This window comes from Narcine bancroftii, chromosome 2 (genome assembly GCF_036971445.1).
Source record: "Narcine bancroftii isolate sNarBan1 chromosome 2, sNarBan1.hap1, whole genome shotgun sequence".
Taxonomy (NCBI): Eukaryota; Metazoa; Chordata; class Chondrichthyes; order Torpediniformes; family Narcinidae; genus Narcine; species Narcine bancroftii.
The window spans coordinates 21,978,375-21,984,137 of record NC_091470.1 but is presented as its reverse complement, the minus strand read 5'-3'; positions in this window follow the sequence as shown (position 1 = coordinate 21,984,137).

Genomic DNA, 5,763 nt, shown 5'->3' with positions numbered 1-5,763 from the left:
AGATTGGACAGATTAGGTCTTTATTCTTTGGAGCGTAGAAGGTTGAGAGGGGATTTGATAGAAGTATTTAAGATTATGAAAGGGATAGACAGAATGGATGTGGATAGACTATTTCCGTTAAGAGGAAGGAAGATTAAAACAAGAGGACATGAGTTAAGAATTAAGGGGCAGAGGTTTAGAGGTAACATGAGGGGGAACTTCTTTACTCAGAGAGTGGTAGCCGTGTGGAATGAGCTTCCGGGAGAAATAGTGGCGGCGGAGTCAATTGTATTATTTAAGAAAAGGTTGGACAGGTCTATGGATGAGAAGAAGATGGAGGGTTATGGGCATTGTGCAGGGAGGTGGGACTAGAAAGGGGTGTTTGGTTCGGTGCGGACTAGAAGGGCCTAATGGCCTGTTTCCGTGCTGTAATTGTTATGTTATGTTAGATTGCTAATGCTGTATCTTCCTTCACCATTGCCCCCCCACTCCTGCCTATCGGTGCAGTAAAATTATCCGGAACTCAAGCAACTCTAGCAAAGAGCGCGGAAAATAAACAGGTAGAGGAATTACAAGAGTTTAACATTGGCGCCCCCTAGCGCAGGGTCGGCCAACCTAAAGTGGTGCATTGGATGAGTAGAAGTGGCTCCCAGTAATAATAATTAAAAAGTAACCCTACTCATGCAAAAAATATTAACTTAGTTTTTTTTTAAACTTTATTTAAAGGTTTTATCACAGGAATAAAAAGAAAGATTACATTTAAAAAAAGGTATAAAATAAAATAATATTACAATACAACATTAATAACCTAACTTAATTCAATTTAACCCCCCCCTACATATACAGAACTAAAAATCTATATATATATTAAAAAAACCCAAGTATTAACTTAGTAAACAAAGAAAAATCGCAAGGATGCCTAGTAACATGCAAATGCAACTTATTGACTTGAAAGCTGATTCATTATCGAACATGAAATTTGATGAGCTTCTCCCAGTCCCAAATGCTTCTGATCTGATTAATTTCTGGCGATCATTTCCCTCTCCACATCATCCAGAACTAAGAAAATTGGCCCAGACTTATATCTGTTTCGGGACGACGTACATATGTGAACAAGCATTTTCAGCCATGAAATCGATTAAAAACAAATCGAGGTCGCGATTAACTGATTCAAATTTGAAGGATTCTCTGCTGCTCTTAGTAACTGATTTAACTCCAAGCATTGAAAGCTTAGTGAAATCAAAACAGGCTCAAAAGTCTCATTAAGGTAAATAATGTTTATCTTGTTTTGATATTAAATTAATATATCCTGTAAAAATGCTAAAAATGTATCTAGAGTACGGAGAAAGATTGAGTAGACTGGGAGCAAAGAAGGTTGAGGGGGGATTTGATAAGAGGTATTTAAAATTATGAAGGGGATAGATAGAGTAGATGTGAATAGGCTCTTCCCCTTGAGGGTAGGGGAGATTGGAACGAGGGAACATAAGTTAAGGGTTAGAGGGCAAAAGTTTAGAAGTAACATAAGAGGAAACTTCGTCACTCAGAGAGTAGTGGCTGAGTGGAATGACCTTCTGGAAGAGGTGGTTGCAAGGTCAATTTTGTCATTTAAGAGAAGGTTGGATGAGTACATGGAATGTCAGGGGATTGGAGGGTTATAGGCAGGGAGCAGGTAGATGGAACTAGTGGAGTTCACTTAAATCAGTGCGGACTAGAAGGGCCGATATGGCCTGTTTCCGTACTGTAATTGTTATATCATCATATGTCTACATTAAAATGTTTTTACAAGAATTGAAGGGTGAGGCGGTGGGGGGTGGGGGGGTTGTACAAAAGTTGCATGGCGCCTCTGAACTCGTGCGTGAAATAATTGACGCATGGAATGTAACAGGTTGGCCACCCCTGCCCTCGCGGTTCGTTTGCCAACCATGCAACTCGTGGTCTCACGCAACTGGCCAATTCCCTCATTCGGCATCTCCCAATCCCCGTCAGTGTCAGAAACTGGAGGTTCTACTGTATATTTTTTTTCTTCGTCCTCTTGTTCTGATTCCACCTATCATTCGCCTGCCTCTGTCTCACGTGCCACTCCATCATCTGGCTTCATCATCCTTCAAGCTTTGGATCGAGTAATCATGTGGTCCACCACCACCTTCTTTCTCCCATCCTTGCCCATGGTGCTAGATCTTAAAGCACCATCCACACAGAGAATGCACATAGACCTGGCCTCTCCTCTGTCATAGTTGTCATAGCCCTCACCTGTAGTGCCTGCAAGTCTGCTCTTGACCCCCACACTCCTTCACCACCTTTCACCATCATCCTCCGCATCCAACACATCATTGACCAGCTTTGCCGCCAGCTTCCCCCCCTCCCCCCACCTATCCCATTTCCTCAGGGTCTACACAATTCCCTGGTCTCTTCAATCTTCGCCACTCACCCCCAGCCTTTCCTGCAACCACCTGCCACTTCACCTCCTCCTACAATGACGTCTCTGCACCCCATCTGACCTGGTCACCTTCATTCAATGCTTATGGTGTTGCCTTGTCCGCACTGATCAAATCACAAGCAGACTTGGTGACCGTTTTGCAGAGGGTACTAGTACCCTGCCCACTGTGACATCCTGAGCTCCTAGTTGCATGTTATTTTACATTTCATTCCCATTATCACACCAACTTGTCTGATCTTCATGGCTGCGGAGAGATCAATATCTCGTAACCCTCTTGGGTAACTTCCAACGCCATAGTATGACCATTGATTCTCCAATTTCAGATCACCCACGCTTCAGTTCTCCACCTATTATTCTCCTTTTTCACCTGTCCCATCCCCCTCTTCCCAACATCCTCTCCCTACCCAGTTTTGCCACCGGACCCACACCCTCCACTTCCTTCCATCTGCCCTTCGTTCTCTCCCCATCAGGCTCCACCTACCGCTTACCAGCCCGCATCCCATCCCAACCGTGGTGAGGAGAGGTCCAACCCGGAATACCGATCTGCTGGGTCCCTCCACCTCCTTTTTAACTGGCTCTGTCCCAGCCCACCTCGTCGTGCTATCTCTCCTCCTCCCCACTCAGCCCAGGTGCAGTGTCTCAACTCGAAATGCCAACTTACTTCTTTTCGCTTCACAGATGATGAGTTCTTCCAGTGTTCTGCGTTGGTTCTCGATCCCAGCATGTTTTTGTCTGGAGAAAAAATATTGTTTTACTTCACATCTTCAGCATCTTGTTTTACTGTCAATACAAATTTGCTTATCTTAAAGATCTAATTGAGATGGACGCTACCAGCCTCCATCTTGACAACATCTTACAGCAGCACATTTGAGAGTGTCCTGTCTGGCTGCATCTTTAGACCCTATCGTGTAGTGAAAAAGCCTGACTGTAAAGGCAGAGATTCTCTGCACTTACAATGGGAGACTTACCTCTATGAATGCGCCGTGGTCATCTCCAAGGCGTCGACTGCAATCCCTCTTGGGGAAGGATCATCAGTGGAGCACTGCGTTTCACCACCTCACATCAATGTGAAGCAACTGTAAGCGACTGGCTGGGGTGGTCTGATGACGTTGCGATGAAGCCATCAGCAAGTGACCCACCTGCCCCCCTTTCCCACCCACTCACCCCTCTCCCTCCATGACCCCCTCAGGGCAGGGGTGGCCAGCAGGAGCCATCAGGTCAGCAGTCATCAGGACAGGGGTGGCCAGAGGGAGCTGTCAGGGTGGGGAGGTATCAGATGGGGCATCAGGGGGAGGCTGGTGTAGGCTGTGACAACCCTATTGGCCATGCCAGCACCTCACCGGGCCACTTCGGGCCTTCGAAGCCACATGTCAGGGGGTCAAAACACAGCGGAGCAATGACCGTCTTCCCTACCCATAATCCCCCATGCAGCCGCAACTTTTCTGGAGAACACACAGCAGTTCCAGCTGCGTGGGGGGATTATGGGTAGGAAAGATGGCCATTTTTCTGCTGTGTGACGGGTGGTGCTACGGCACCAGTCGCCCCACCTCCATCAGCTCCGGAGGATGCTACGAGGAGTTGCTCAACATGAATGCGACACAGGAGCAGCTCTCGAAAGGTGTTTATTTTTTTCCCTCTGTGCTTATAGCTGGCCTCCAGGTGGAGGCTTGGCATGAAAGGGCCTAGTGCGTGGTATGGAGGCTGTTAAGAAAGCTTTTGGCATATTGGCCTTCATAAATCAAAGTATTGAGTTGGGATATTATGGTAAAGTTGTATAAGATATCGGTGAGACCAAATTTGGAGTATTGTGTGCAGTTTTGGTCACCTAACTACAGGAAAGTTATCAGTAAGATAGAAAGAATAGAGAGAAGATTTACTAGGATGTTGCCTGGACTTCTGGATTGAGTTACAGGGAAAGGTTAAACAGGTTAGGATTTCATTCCCTGCAGTGAAGAAGAATGAGGGGAGATTTGATAGAGGTATTTAACATTATGAAGGGGATAGACAGAGATTGAGGGTGGATGAGATTCAAACTAGAGGACTTGGGTTTACAGTGAAAAGTGTAAACTTTAAGGGGAACATGAGGGGGAACCTCTTCACTCAGAGAGTGATGGGAGCATGGAGTGAGTTTCCAGCTGAAGTGGTGAATTGCAGACTCAATTTTAACACTTAAGGGAAATTTGGACAGGTATATGGATGGGAGAGGTACGGAGGGCGATGGACTGAATGCAGCTCAGTTGGTCTTGGCAAGAAAAGTGGTTCAGCACAGGCTAGAGGGGCCAACTGGTCTGTTCCTTTGATGTAATTATTCTACAGTTCTAACCGTGTCACCTAAATATTGATCTCTATTTATTCTGATCATTATGCACTGTGTTTTGTGCATCTTTTGTCTGTGCATCATGGTTTGCATCATCAGGTTGTATACCTACAATCAGATGATATTAAACTTGAACTTGAAAGGAGGGAAAAAAAAGTTAGAGACCCTGGCTCACATTTTTTTCTCAAAAAATCAGGTTAGCAGGAAATTCATGTCTGCTATTTACAGGAACATCGGAGTGGGTAATTTTGCTGTTGAGTTTTTCCAAGTTACATTAGCATCAAGACTTCCAAAATTAATTAAATGTCTGCTGCCTCACTACGTTCAGATAATATCTTGGGTGATTTATTATTCCTCATTTTTCTACTGTATTTAAATGTTAGCCTGGATTGTAATGTCCAGGGCTCTGGAATGGAGGTTCAAACAGTAAGTATTCCAATTTTAATTCAGAGATACAGTGGGATAACAGCCTATCTGGCCAGCAAGCTTAAAGTGGGTGAGCTAAAATAGTAAGCCATCCTGTTCTCTTCTCACTGATGTTGTAGCAGCTAAGGCCATCAATAAACCCCACTACCCTACCCTCCATAATGAGTTATTGTGCCCCTCCCCTCCACCCGCAGGCCAAGCCCTCGGCGCCAAACTTGGAGTACTTGAGCATCAGCTTGTGCCCCGCCCATGGTTACCCTAATGCCCCTCCAATTAGATTTGTTCTGATGCCGCCTCTGCCTCCATCGACTCCATCTATACTCGCCACTGCCTCAGAAAAGCAGCCAACGTATTAAAAGACAGATCCCACCCTGGCCAAACCCTCTTCACTGTCAGGATGAAGATTGGTGCGTGTGAGATCATTCACTGCCCGATTCAAGGATTTTTCTTTCCCGCTATTTGTCAGATTCCCGAACGAACCATGCACCAGTCCGGTTGAACTCCTAAAATCATGGATTGGACGAGTCTAGATTTTTGGATTTTCCGGATTCTCAGGCAGTACTTTTAAAATTCAAATTTAAGGAGGAATAAAGATATGAACAGG